At 31.0% G+C, this 15,837-nt stretch overlaps 1 non-coding gene across 1 annotated transcript; it reads left to right on the top strand.

Annotated features, from left to right (window-relative positions):
- The first annotated feature begins 2,294 nt into the window (after positions 1 to 2,294).
- LOC139873693 (small nucleolar RNA R71) lies at positions 2,295 to 2,401 on the top strand. Its single transcript, XR_011767420.1, has one exon. It is a non-coding gene; the product is annotated as a small nucleolar RNA R71 (small nucleolar RNA).
- Positions 2,402 to 15,837: the final 13,436 nt, after the last annotated feature.

Here is a 15,837-nt window from a genome sequence, read left to right as displayed (position 1 = left end):
GCATACTTTAGATCAATAAAATTAAATGATAACAAAATTTGTCGCCCCGCCCTCGGGTAAAGCAATTTCGGCTCAACGACCTAGTCTTTAACTCACGACGAATTTTAGAAATCATTTTTTAAACTTAATGAATTAAAGTAAATTTTGTTTTTAAGATCACACAAAACTTAAATTTAAAAGGCATATTAATTAAAACCTAAAAAATAAAAATTCAGAATGGAGGGAGAAAACTATTTCTTTAGTGTCTGCTAGCGGAAAAGACCAATCGGGTTCCATTCTCGGAACTACACGAGAACAGAACAACTAACTCTAGATAGCATTTTCTTTTTAGAACATTTGAATCTCCCCACACTTAGGTAGCCGTGGTGTCAAAATTGTGATTAACTTCATCGTTAATTTCTCTTGGTACATAATCAACTTGCATATCCGTGACTTTTTCTTTAAGCCATTGGTCGGATTTATGTGTAATATCCACAATTTCAACTAGTTTCTCCTTTTCTTTAGGTGATAGATTGGATACTAACCGGTTACATAACTTAAAGTTCCCCTTGGTTCTAGCATCGCGAATCCGTTTAATAAGTTTCTTCATTGAACTATTAATAACGGGGTCATTTAATTTCGTATCAACAACGGGGTTCTTTGTTATCAGGTCATCATTAGGTGTTACTTCATTTTCCCCACACTTAGGTGTTTTATTATTATTAAGCACTACCGTTGGAGTTGGTAAAACAACATGGTTGTTACCAATCGTTTTTGCTGGTTCAATGGTTTTGGTTGGTGGAGATTTAGACTTTCGAATCATAAAGGTGATCGATTTGTTACCACTACTAAGTGTCATTCTTCCATTTCCTACATCAAATAACGCCCCGGTGGACGCAAAGAATGGTCGACCTAAAATTAGAGGAACGTTTGGGTCCTCTTCTATGTCAATGACAATAAATTCGACTAGAAAGGTTAAATTACCTGCTTGAATGGGTAGGTTGTCAGCAATTCCAACTGGGTGCTTAATGGTTTGATCAAAGAGTCGAACACTCATATCCGTTGGACTTAACTTACCTACACCTAATCTCTTATATAAGGAAAGAGGCATAACACTTACACTTGCACCTAAATCTGCTAGTGCATCATACATGACACAATCACTAAGTAGACAAGGAACAATAAATTCACCCGGATCACCTACCCTAGGTGGAGGTTTTGGTGGAACTGTATTCACCGGGTTTACTTCTACGGCTTTTGTTTCTTGTACTTTCTTATTCTTTTTCTTCTTCTTCTTTCCAGAAGTATCACAATCTTTATTACTTATTACTTGCTCATACTCAACTCCTTTTCTTGGAAACGGGATGGGTGGTTTGTATGGTGACACCACTGGCTTTACATACTCGGGTGGTGGTGGTGGTGTAACTTCTTCATTGTTACTTACATCTAAAACCTCCCCATCTTCTGATGCTGGTTTTTCAGAATTTGTTGAAACCATATTAACATTCTCATTCCGAGGATTTACTTCAGTATTACTCGGTAGCTTTCCTTGTTCCCTCTCACTCATTATGCTAGCAAGAGTACCTACGTGTTTTTCTAGATTCAAAATGGAAGCTTGTTGAGTTCTTAATGACTGATCAAACCTATCATTTGTTTGGGTTTGAGATGTAATAAATTGTGTTTGAGATTCAAATAGCTTTGCCATTATTTCTTCTAGATTTGGCTTTTTCTCTTCGGTTTGTTGTTGTGGTTTATATAAGCCAGGTCTTTGTTGATTGAAAGTGTTGTTTTGAGTTGGTTGGTTATTCGGACCTTGTTGGTTATACCAGTTATTTTCGGGTCCTTTTGGATTGTAAAGAATGTTTTGATTTCGATTGAAGTTTAGCTTTGGCGGTTGCTAATTATTTTGATAATTATTTCCAGGCCTTTGGTTCATATAGGAAATATTCTCTCGTTGTTCCAATGTTGGTTCAATGTGACAATCTTTCAATAAGTGTGGTCCACCGCATAGCTCACAACTGATTCGTATTGCGTGAATATCTTTATTCATCTTTTCCATTCGTCTTTCGAAAGCATCTATTTTTGTGGAAACGGAATCAAAGTCATGGCTAGAATCGGCTCTAGCCGCTTTAGATGATCGAAAGATATCTTTTTCTTGATGCCACTCATGAGAGTGGGAGGCTGTGTTATCAATAATTTTGTAAGCTTCAGTTGCGGTTTTCTTCATAATGGAACCACCAGCTGTTATGTCGATGTCTTTTCTTGTAGCAACGTTGACACCTTGGTAGAATATTTGTACTATTTGATAAGTGTCTAAACCGTGTTGAGGACATCCTCTCAACATCCTTCCGAATCTTGTCCACGCCTCATATAATGTTTCATTTGGCTTTTGTGTGAACGTAACAATTTCTCCTTGAAGTCTCACGGCTTTAGATGCCGGAAAGAATCTTTGAAGAAATTTTTCAACTAAGACATCCCATGTGTCAATCGCCCCTTCAGGTAACGATTCTAACCAATCTTTGGCTTCTCCCTTAAAAGTCCAGGGAAACAACATGAGATATATCTGTTCATCCTCCACTTCTCGGATTTTAAATAGTGTACAGATCCTATTAAACGTACGAAGATGTTCGTTTGGATCTTCCTTCAGCGCACCACTATATTGGCACTGATTAGTTACCATGTGTAGGATTTGTCCTTTGATTTCATAATCTGGCGCATTAATGTCTGGCTTAATAATGGCGTGACCTTGGCCCGTGCGTGTGGCTCTCATTCGGTCTTCCATACTTAGAGGTTACAGATTTTCCATAATTGAATTTGTTGAATACGAATCACTAGAAGATTCTGATTTAATGGTTTGTGGTTCAGGAGGAATGATTAGTGGTTCTGGATCTTGGAATTGTCCCTGAATATTCTCCGGATTCTCAATTGTGAGGTCGGGTTCAAAAGATGGATTATCGGAAATTTGAGTTGGAGTTCTTGGTCGACTAGATGATGATTCTAAAGAAAAATCAACGGCGACAATATTGGCTAGATGTCTTGATCGAGTTATAGGTAGTGAACGTATGAAAGGTGGTGAACGTTTTACTCGGTGCATTCACTAAATATCCTATTAGTTTTTAAAAGGAAAGAAAAATTATATAAGTTATCCAATTAATAGACTTTTCTGATTTTGCCCACGTTTCGAATAGCCAAAAGATGCAGCAGAGGGGCAGGATTCGTTTGGTCTCAATATAATTGAGTACTGTTTGGCTCCAATAACCCGGTCCACGTACAAATCCAACTATTACTACGAACCAGAAAATTTTGATGTCTATCAATTTAACCACTTAAAATAAATTTTCGTAATTTTAAGAAATTTAGAGAAGAAGTAGAAAAAATTCTAAGTCCTAAAAACTAGAATGGCGAGAAATAAGAGAGAAAAAGATTGCGCGTCGAAAAGTGTCGAAAAATAAAAAGGTCGAAAAATAGGTGTCGAAAAATAAAAATAAGAAAGTAGTGCGAAATACGGCGTCGTAAAATTCTAAAGCACCTAAAACTTAGTCTAAGGAATAAGCACTTAAGGGATTTTACGGCAAAGCCTAAAAATTTTAGAAGTAAAAATAACTATGGCAAAACTAAACTTAATACTAAAAGTTGCGACTATAGTCTAAAAATCTAAAGGTAATAAAACTAAAAAAAACATTTTTTTTTTATAGACAAAATCTAAAAAAAAATATATATATATATATTTTTTTAATATTTTTTTTTAATATTTTTTTTACGTTTTTTTTTTTTTACGTTTTTGTTTTTTTTTTTTACGTTTTTTTTTTTTTTTACGTTTTTTTTTACGTTTTTTTTTTTTTTTTACGTTTTTTTTTTTTAAACGATTTTTTTTTTAAAACGATTTTTTTTACCAATTAATAATTTTTTTATAATTATTATTTTTTTTAAAACTTTTTTTTTAATTCATTTACTATTCATGAATAGTAAATGAAAAGAAATTAATTAATTTACTATTCACATGAAATCGATATGATAGAAATTATTAATTACAAGTTACATAATATACCCCTGAAGTATTTAATAAATACGACTTTTTAAAACTTTACGTATCAAATTTTGATTATAAAATATTATTATATTATATTTCAATATTATTATATTATTATATTCTATTTCAATATTATTATATTATTATATTTTATTTTAATATTATTATTTAAAAATATAGCGTTTTAGCGCTCCCCGGCAGCGGCGCCAAAAACTTGATGATGTAGCGTGAGGGTACGAAATAGTATTATTTTTACTAGGAAATACTACAAAATATGACACAAGTTTTATTAATTTACGGATGGGATATACCTAAACCTTGCTACAACACTATAGGCAGTGTACCTAATCGTAGAGTAGTGTAGTTTTTAGTAAGTCCGGTTCGTTCCACAGGGAGCTAGTGATTACGTACTATATTTTTATAAAACTATATTTATATAAATATATATATATATATATATATATATATATATATATATATAAGTAGTAATATTATTATAAAAGGGGGGTTTTTACCGTTTAATGACCGGTTTGTCGATTTTATATTTTTAAGCGTAAAGATAAATGACAATAATTAAAGTGCGTAAAATAAATAAATGACGATAAATAAAATAACAATAAATAAAATTGCGATAGAATATGAAATAAAAGGATTATGCTTATTTAAACTTCCGTAATCATGATGTTTGACGTTTTGATTTTAATTAATTGTTACTCGGGTTAATTGTCCTTTGTCATGGATTATTTGATACCTATCTGGTTTTTATCCATAATAGTCCATCGGTCATAAATATAAAGTGTGAGTGTCCTCGTCAAATTACCCTTATACCCGAAGTCAAATATTCCAACTAATTAAGGATTTAAACTGTGACGCAGTTATCACTTCTGTCAACAATTACACCAGTTATCACTGTATGTAATCTACCCCTGTTTTGATTAGATATGAATATTAATTTACCCACTTGATCAGTTTGAATAATCAATTACCCAACCCGAATAATTAATTAAATGATTATAATAGATTCCATATGAACGTCACTAAATAGGACAACCATAATCATTATTAATTATTAGGATAATTAATTTGAAGATAGGTTCGACAGACTCCAATGAGTTGTCACTCAATTAGACAATACCCCCCATCTATTAATAGTCAATAGTCCAATTTCCACAAGTGTCGGTCTTTTGCCCAAACCTTAATTATGGTACAAAGCCCAATTACCCAATTTTAGTAATTAGCCCAACATCATGATTACTTCGTTTTAAATAAGCATAATAATAACTTAGCTACGAGACATTAATATAAAAAGGTTGAACATAACTTACAATGATTAAAAATAGCGTAGCGTTACACGGACAGAATTTCGACTTACACACTCAAACGATCTCTATCATAAATCTTATTATTATCATAATTTAAAATTAAAATTAAGATTATTGTTATATCTTATTACATTAACATTATGATAGAGATTTTTAGATATTGATATTGATAATAGATTTTTAGGATAGAAAAAGGGATGCTTAAAATTGATCGATAATCATCGCCTTTTATAGGCAAAATATGAAATTGAATTTTCATTTACGACCCCTGAACTATGCTAAATTAACAACTTTTTATTATTTAATATTATTCTTATTATGAATTATTTAAATATTATATTTTATTCTTGTGCATAGTTGACTCGTAATTTTTACACCGTTGCGTCGAGCGTTGAGAGTTGACTCATGTCCCGGTTCCGGATTTTCGAACGTCCTTGCGTACTATTTTATATCGTGTACTTTGCGTTTTGTAACTTGTACTCTTGTCATTTTTAGACGTTCTTCATCAATAATTTGAACCTTTTTAATTGTATCTTGTACTTTTGAGCTTTTTGGACCTTTTTGTCTTCAATTTGTCGAATCTGCCTTTTGTCTTCGCACTTATTTAATATAAACGAATATCACTTGAAAATGGAACAATTGCAACTAAAATCTTGTCTTTCTTGGGGGATAATGCTATGAAATATATGTTCCTTTTTAGCCTTATCAGGTTCCTCTTCGGGAACTTGTGAATCAGTCTACGAATCATTCCAATTTACATTTGACTCTTCATTATTATTAGGTGAGTCAATGGGACTTGTTCTAGAGGTAGACATCTATCACATAATATCAAACGCGTTAAGAGATTAATATATCACATAATATTCACATGTTAAAAATATATAGTTTCCAACAAAATTTGTTAAGGAATCATTTTTCAAGTAAACACGGTCGAAGTCCAGACTCACTAATGCATCCTAACAAACTCGATAAGACACACTAATGCAAAATTCTGGTTCTCTAAGACCAACGCTCGGATACCAACTGAAATGTCCCGTTCTTATTGATTAAAAACGTTCCATATTAATTGATTTCGTTGCAAGGTTTTGACCTCTATATGAGACGTTTTTTAAAGACTGCATTCATTTTAAAACAAACCATAACCTTTATTTCATCAATAAAGGTTTAAAAATCTTTACGTAGATTATCAAATAATGATAATCTAAAATATCCTGTTTACACACGACCATTACATAATGGTTTACAATACAAATATGTTACAACAAAATAAGTTTCTTGAATGCAGTTTTTACACAATATCATACAAGCATGGACTCCAAATCTCGTCCTTATTTAAGTATGCGACAGCGGAAGCTCTTAATAATCACCTGAGAATAAACATGCTTAAAACGTCAACAAAAATGTTGGTGAGTTATAGGTTTAACCTATATATATCAAATCATAATAATAGACCACAAGATTTCATATTTCAATACACATCCCATACATAGAGATAAAAATCATTCATATGGTGAACACCTGGTAACCGACATTAACAAGATGCATATATAAGAATATCCCCATCATTCCGGGACACCCTTCGGATATGATATAAATTTCGAAGTACTAAAGCATCCGGTACTTTGGATGGGGTTTGTTAGGCCCAATAGATCTATCTTTAGGATTCGCGTCAATTAGGGTGTCTGTTCCCTAATTCTTAGATTACCAGACTTAATAAAAAGGGGCATATTCGATTTCGATAATTCAACCATAGAATGTAGTTTCACGTACTTGTGTCTATTTTGTAAATCATTTATAAAACCTGCATGTATTCTCATCCCAAAAATATTAGATTTTAAAAGTGGGACTATAACTCACTTTCACAGATTTTTACTTCGTCGGGAAGTAAGACTTGGCCACTGTTTGATTCACGAACCTATAACAATATATACATATATATCAAAGTATGTTCAAAATATATTTACAACACTTTTAATATATTTTGATGTTTTAAGTTTATTAAGTCAGCTGTCCTCGTTAGTAACCTACAACTAGTTATCCACAGTTAGATGTACAGAAATAAATTGATAAATATTATCTTGAATCAATCCACGACCCAGTGTATACGTATCTCAGTATTGATCACAACTCAGACTATATATATTTTGGAATCAACCTCAACCCTGTATAGCTAACTCCAACATTCACATATAGAGTGTCTATGGTTGTTCCGAAATATATATAGATGTGTCGACATGATAGGTCGAAACATTGTATACGTGTCTATGGTATCTCAAAATTACATAATATACAATACAAATTGATTAAGTTATGGTTGGAATAGATTTGTTACCAATTTTCACGTAACTAAAATGAGAAAAATTATCCAATCTTGTTTTACCCATAACTTCTTCATTTTGAATCCGTTTCGAGTGAATCAAATTGATATGGTTTCATATTGAACTCTATTTTATGAATCTAAACAGAAAAAGTATAGGTTTATAGTAGGAAAAATAAGTTACAAGTCGTTTTTGTAAAGGTAGTCATTTCAGTCGAAAGAACGACGTCTAGATGACCATTTTAGAAAACATACTTCCACTTTGAGTTTAACCATAATTTTTGGATATAGTTTCATGTTCATAATAACAATAATTTTCTGAGAATAACAACTTTTAAATCAAAGTTTATCATAGTTTTTAATTAACTAACCCAAAACAGCCCGCGGTGTTACTACGACGGTGTAAATCCGGTTTTACGGTGTTTTTCGTGTTTCCAGGTTTTAAATCATTAAGTTAGCATATCATATAGATATAGAACATGTGTTTAGTTGATTTTAAAAGTCAAGTTAGAAGGATTAACTTTTGTTTGCGAACAAGTTTAGAATTAACTAAACTATGTTCTAGTGATTACAAGTTTAAACCTTCGAATAAGATAGCTTTATATGTATGAATCGAATGATGTTATGAACATCATTACTACCTTAAGTTCCTTGGATAAACCTACTGGAAAAGGGAAAAATGGATCTAGCTTCAACGGATCCTTGGATGGCTCGAAGTTCTTGAAGCAGAATCATGACACGAAAACAAGTTCAAGTAAGATCATCACTTGAAATAAGATTGTTATATTTATAGAAATTGAACCAAAGTTTGAATATGATTATTACCTTGTATTAGAATGATAACCTACTGTAAGAAACAAAGATTTCTTGAGGTTGGATGATCACCTTACAAGATTGGAAGTGAGCTAGCAAACTTGAAAGTATTCTTGATTTTATGTAACTAGAACTTGTAGAATATATGAAGAACACTTAGAACTTGAAGATAGAACTTGAGAGAGATCAATTAGATGAAGAAAATTGAAGAATGAAAGTGTTTGTAGGTGTTTTTGGTCGTTGGTGTATGGATTAGATATAAAGGATATGTAATTTTGTTTTCATGTAAATAAGTCATGAATGATTACTCATATTTTTGTAATTTTATGAGATATTTCATGCTAGTTGCCAAATGATGGTTCCCACATGTGTTAGGTGACTCACATGGGCTGCTAAGAGCTGATCATTGGAGTGTATATACCAATAGTACATACATCTAAAAGCTGTGTATTGTACGAGTACGAATACGGGTGCATACGAGTAGAATTGTTGATGAAACTGAACGAGGATGTAATTGTAATCATTTTTGTTAAGTAGAGGTATTTTGATAAGTGTATTGAAGTCTTTCAAAAGTGTATAAATACATATTAAAACACTACATGTATATACATTTTAACTGAGTCGTTAAGTCATCGTTAGTCGTTACATGTAAGTGTTGTTTTGAAACCTTTAGGTTAACGATCTTGTTAAATGTTGTTAACCCAATGTTTATAATATCAAATGAGATTTTAAATTATTATATTATCATGATATTATCATGTATAAATATCTCTTAATATGATATATATACATTAAATGTCTTTACAACGATAATCGTTACATATATGTCCCGTTTAAAAATCATTAAGTTAGTAGTCTTGTTTTTACATATGTAGTTCACTGTTAATATACTTAATGATATGTTTACTTATCATAGTATCATGTTAACTATATAGATATCCATATATATGTCATCATATAGTTTTTACAAGTTTTAACGTTCGTGAATCACCGGTCAACTTGGGTGGTCAATTGTCTATATGAAACATATTTCAATTAATCAAGTCTTAACAAGTTTGATTGCTTAACATGTTGGAAACATTTAATCATGTAAATATCAATCTCAATTAATACATATAAACATGAAAAAGTTCGGGTCACTACAAACACCACAACAGCAACAATCATCTCCCTCTCTCTCCTGCTAATTCATGACTGCAAACGTTGTGGGTTCTATGAAGCTACAGCCATCGATAATAGCTACTACTATTGCCTTTTTTCGATCCAAGAACGACCCAAAACATTTCCCTACTACAGACGTTATAATTTTAGTATGCCGTCTGCAAATAAGGTGATAAATAAAACTGCTTTTGCATGATTTTTTCATCATGGTCGGGGTTTTTCGGTATAACTAATCAAGTGGACATTTCTAAACAATTATATATATTCTAAACTTGTAACCCTTTCACTTTATGTCTTTACTCTTTTAAATTGTCGAACAACTTTATAACACATAGTATTTGGGTTAAAATTAGTGGGAGGATAAAGTCTATTGTGGGGACATTACATGAAAACGAATTCGAGAAGGATAGCTTAACGAGTTGGAGTTTTATAACGTATCCTTGGGTTTCTTTAAATTATATGGAATACAATTTGGGCTTTTCAACTCGTAACGGGCTAAGGGTACCGGACTGGTAAATATTTATTTTATGAATGGGCCTCACTTGGGCTTCTACTTGTGGATTGACATCATAAATAATGATGGTGTACGAGGGAATGTGAATGATGATGATGTTATGTGATAAGTAATGATATCGATGTTATGATATATGATGATGGGTTCGATGATCATAACCGTAATCATGATATATTATGATGATAAAGGTGACAGTATTATGGTGATGATATCACGAAGGTGAAGATGATGATCTAAAATGAAGATGATGATGAATAGCGAATGTTGTAGCTGTAGTTCCTGCTTCGATTTCTGCTGTTATGTTGCTGCTTCTGCAGTTGTACGCGATACTTTTATGTTTCTATTTCTTTTGTGGTATAATGACGGTGATGATGTTTACTAATTGGGCTTCAAGAAATATAACTAGACTTCCGATAAACTGGGCTGTAATTGGGCTTCAAATGTATCGAGATGTTGGGCCATAATAAACCCACTTGTTTCATACCACTTGATTACTGCAATACTTCTTTAATTCGAACCTTTTCTTGCTTACTTCCTGGTTCAGTTCAAACAATTACGTCACCCACATCATGATAATGATGATGATGATGAACGGGTTGTAGTATGACTATATGATATGATTATGATAGTATAGTAAGTGATGATGATGATATTGTGCATTAGATGATGATGATGTGTACGTTATATTTATAATGATTTAGTTGATGAAATGATGATGATCATTTCGTGAATTTGATGATGTTAATGGACGTGATTGTAGTAATAACTATTGATGATGATAGAGGTTGGTGATGATATCGTGATATCTATATATGATGATGAAGATGATAAAAAGATTTTTACATATTAAAGTTAGATTAAACGGGTTAAAACAGAAATGAACTAGTGGAGCAGTGGTTTGGCGTGTGTCTAATGAGAGGTCTCGGGTTCGAGCCTAGGCGATGGCATAAATTTTTTTTAAAAGCTGTTTTAGATTTAGTTCTCTTTTCTTTTATTATTATTATTATTATTATTATTATTATTATTATTATTATTATTATTATTATTATTATTATTATTATTATTATTATTATTATTATTATTATGTTATTATTAAGTATTAGTATTATTATTATTAGTATTATCATTATTGTTAAAATTATTGTTTATCATTACTATAGTTATTGTTATAAAAATAATGCAACTTTTATTATAGTTATTGTATTATGGATAAAATAAGTATGATTATATTTATGATTAGGTATGACATGACAAAACGATATAATTACATAGTATTGATAAGTATAGATATAAAATTGATACACTCATGAAAACGTGTATGACATATAAAAGTGTAAAATGATTACAATTACGCTTAATAATATAATTAAAATATTAAGTATTAAGAACGAAGTTATTATTATATAAACTTGACAAAAAGGAATGTTATAAGTTATAATCATAAAACTTAATCGTTAATATTATTAAGTATTATCTTTATTATCATTATTATTATTATTAACATTTTAATTATTATTATTATTATTATTATTATTATTATTATTATTATTATTATTATTATTATTATTAGTATCCTTATTACAAAAATTATCATGTCTATTAAAAATATCATTTTTAATAAAAATTATTATTATTATCATTATCATTATTATTAGTATTAAAACTATTATTACTATTATTATTATACTTATTCTAATATTATTATAAATATTATTTTGCAAACAAAAGAAATGTCTATAAAGACATATTTAATACATACGTATGCTAATATTACTCAATATGAGGATATAATATTATTTATATTGATATAACGATATTTAATTTACATATCAAATAAGTATTATAATATATTATAAGTATTAATAAAATTGTATATGAATATTAATTTTAATACATAACTAAATATATATATATAAATTGCTCGATTACGATTATATGTTTTAATATATATATATATATGAATGATATAGGTTCGTGAATCCAAGGTTAACCCTACATTGTTCAGTTGTTCAATGCCGTCATATGTATTTTTACTACAAAATACAGTATAGTGAGTTTCATTACTCCCTTTTTATATATATTTTTAGGACTGAGAATACATGCGCTACTTTTATAAATGTTTGACGAAATAGACACAAGTACTTAAAACTACATTCTATGGTTGGATTATTAAATCGAATATCGCCCTTCAAGTCTGGTAACCTAAGAATTAGGGAAATGGCCCCTAATTGACGCGAATCCTAAAGATAGATCTATTGGGCCTAACAACCCCCCATTCAGGTTATGGATGGATTTAGTACTTCGAGATTATTATACAGATGAGAGGTTCTGTTTGGGAATATTCTATGTGTAGTGACCTGAACTTTTCCATGTTTATATATATTAATTGAGATTGATATTTACATGATTAAATGTTTCCAACATGTTAAGCAATCAAACTTGTTAAGACTTGATTAATTGAAATATGTTTCATATAGACAATTGACCACCCAAGTTGACCGGTGATTCACGAACGTTAAAACTTGTAAAAACTATACGATGACATATATATGGTTATATATATAGTTAACATGTTTTTATTATAAGTATGTATCTCATTAGGTATTTTAACAATGAGTTATATACATAAAAATGAGACTATTAATTTAAGAAACTCGAAAACGATATATATAACGATTATCGTTATAACAACGTCTTACTAGGTACATATGAATCATATTAAGATATTGATACACTTGGTTAATTATGTTAAATGATAAGTAAATATATTATTAAGTGTATTAACAATGAAATATATATGTAAAAATAAGACTACTAACTTAATGATTTCGAAACGAGACATATATGTAACGATTATCGTTGTAACGACATTTAACTGTATATACATCATACTGAGATATATTATATATCATAATATCATGATAATATAACAATTTAACATCTCATTGGTTATAATAAACAATGGGTTAACAACATTCAACAAGATCATTAACCTAAAGGTTTCAAAACAACATTTACATGTAACGACTAACGATGACTTAACGACTCAGTTAAAATGTATATACATGTAGTGTTTTAATATGTATTCATACACTTTTGAAAGACTTCAAGACACTTATCAAAATACTTCTACTTAACAAAAATGCTTACAATTACATCCTCGTTCAGTTTCATCAACAATTCTACTCGTATGCACCCGTATTCGTACTCGTACAATACACAGCTTTTAGATGTATATACTATTGGTATATACACTCCAATGACCAGCTCTTAGCAGCCCATGTGAGTCACCTAAAACATGTGGGAACCATCATTGAGCAACTAGCATGAAATATCTCATAAAATTACAAAAATATGAGTAATCATTCATGACTTATTTACATGAAAACAAAATTACATATCCTTTATATCTAATCCATACACCAACGACCAAAAACACCTACAAACACTTTCATTCTTCAATTTTCTTCATCTAATTGATCTCTCTCAAGTTCTATCTTCAAGTTCTAAGTGTTCTTCATATATTTTACAAGTTCTAGTTACATAAAATCAAGAATACTTTCAAGTTTGCTAGCTCACTTCCAATCTTGTAAGGTGATCATCCAACCTCAAGAAATCTTTGTTTCTTACAGTAGGTTATCATTCTAATACAAGAACTTCGAGCCATCCAAGGATCCGTTGAAGCTAGATCCATTTTTCTCTTTTCCAGTAGGTTTATCCAAGGAACTTAAGGTTCGTGAATCAACCAGTGGCCAAGTCTTACTTCCCGACGAAGTAAAAATCTGTGAAAGTGAGTTATAGTCCCACTTTTAAAATCTAATATTTTTGGGATGAGACTACATGCATGTTTTATAAATGATTTACAAAGTAGACACAAGTACGTGAAACTACATTCTATGGTTGAATTATCGAAATCGAATATGCCCCTTTTTATTAAGTCTGGTAATCTAAGAATTAGGGAACAGACACCCTAATTGACGCGAATCCTAAAGATAGATCTATTGGGCCTAACAAACCCCATCTAAAGAACCGGATGCTTTAGTACTTCGAAATTTATATCATATCCGAAGGGTGTCCCGGAATGATGGGGATATTCTTATATATGCATCTTGTTAATGTCGGTTACCAGGTGTTCACCATATGAATGATTTTTATCTCTATGTATGGGATGTGTATTGAAATAGGAAATCTTGTGGTCTATTATTATGATTTGATATATATAGGTTAAACCTATAACTCACCAACATTTTTGTTGACGTTTTAAGCATGTTTATTCTCAGGTGATTATTAAGAGCTTCCGCTGTCGCATACTTAAATAAGGACGAGATTTGGAGTCCATGATTGTATGATATTGTGTAAACACTGCATTCAAGAAACTTATTTTGTTGTAACATATTTGTATTGTAAACCATTATGTAATGGTCGTGTGTAAACAGGATATTTTAGATTATCATTATTTGATAATCTACGCAAAGCTTTTTAAACCTTTATTGATGAAATAAAGGTTATGGTTTGTTTTAAAATGAATGCAGTCTTTGAAAAACGTCTCATATAGAGGTCAAAACCTCGCAACGAAATCAATTAATATGGAACGTTTTTAATCAATAAGAACGGGACATTTCAGTTGGTATCAGAGCGTTGGTCTTAGAGAACCAGAAAATTTGCATTAGTGTGTCTTATCGAGTTTGTTAGGATGCATTAGTGATTCTGGACTTCGACCGTGTTTTCTTTAAAAATGATTGCTTAACATTTTTGGTTGGAAACTATATATTTTTAACATATGAATATTATGTGATATATTAATCTCTTAACGTGTTTGATATTATGTGATAGATGTCTACCTCTAGAACAAGTCCCATTGACTCACATAATAATAATGAAGAGTCAAATGTAAATTGGAATGATTCGTGGACTGATTCACAAGTTCCCGAAGAGGAACCGGAAGAAGAGTCGGAACCAGAAGAAGAATCGGAACCGGAAGAAGAATCGGAACCGGAAGAAGAATCGGAACCGGTGGGGGAAATAATAAAAAGGTTAAGTAAAAGAGAATCCTCAACCAACCGACCAAGGTTAATTATGGTCAATGGTGTTTCCGCCAAGGAAGCAAAATATTGGGAGGATTACCAATTCTCCGATGAATCGGATTCCGACGAGAATTCCGATGATGTTATAGAAATTACCCCAACTGAATTTAAAAAGGCAAAAGAAAATAATAAGGGAAAGGGCATAAAAATAGAGAAATCTAATTCCAACCCCGATGAACTTTATATGTATCGTCAACCCCCGAAGTCCTTAAGTTGTAACAATGACCCGGGAACCTCTAAACCACCAGGTTTTTCTAAACCAATGTGGATCACGACGGCTCGTATTAGGGGAACATCATATATCCCTAGAAACTTGGCAAAACGAACCAAAACCGAAGAAGAAGAAACAAGCGAGTCGGAATAAGATAGTTGTATTCGTGTAGTGTAATATATGTAATATAGTGTGCTTATGCTTTATGATATATGTAAAAATTGCTTGTATTAATAAGTATATTTTTTTTTATGAATCTAACTCTTGTCTATTTTACAGTATAAAAACACAAAATGGATAGACAACCCAATATTTTAAGAGACCTACCCGGAGACATGATTGATGAAATCTTGTCTAGAGTCGGCCAGAATTCCTCGGCACAACTATTTAAGGCAAGATCAGTTTG

Source organism: Rutidosis leptorrhynchoides, chromosome 10 (genome assembly GCF_046630445.1).
Source record: "Rutidosis leptorrhynchoides isolate AG116_Rl617_1_P2 chromosome 10, CSIRO_AGI_Rlap_v1, whole genome shotgun sequence".
In the NCBI taxonomy this organism is placed as follows: Eukaryota; Viridiplantae; Streptophyta; class Magnoliopsida; order Asterales; family Asteraceae; genus Rutidosis; species Rutidosis leptorrhynchoides.
The sequence above is the reverse complement of the archived record's forward strand: the minus strand, read 5'-3'. Positions and strand labels throughout refer to the sequence as shown.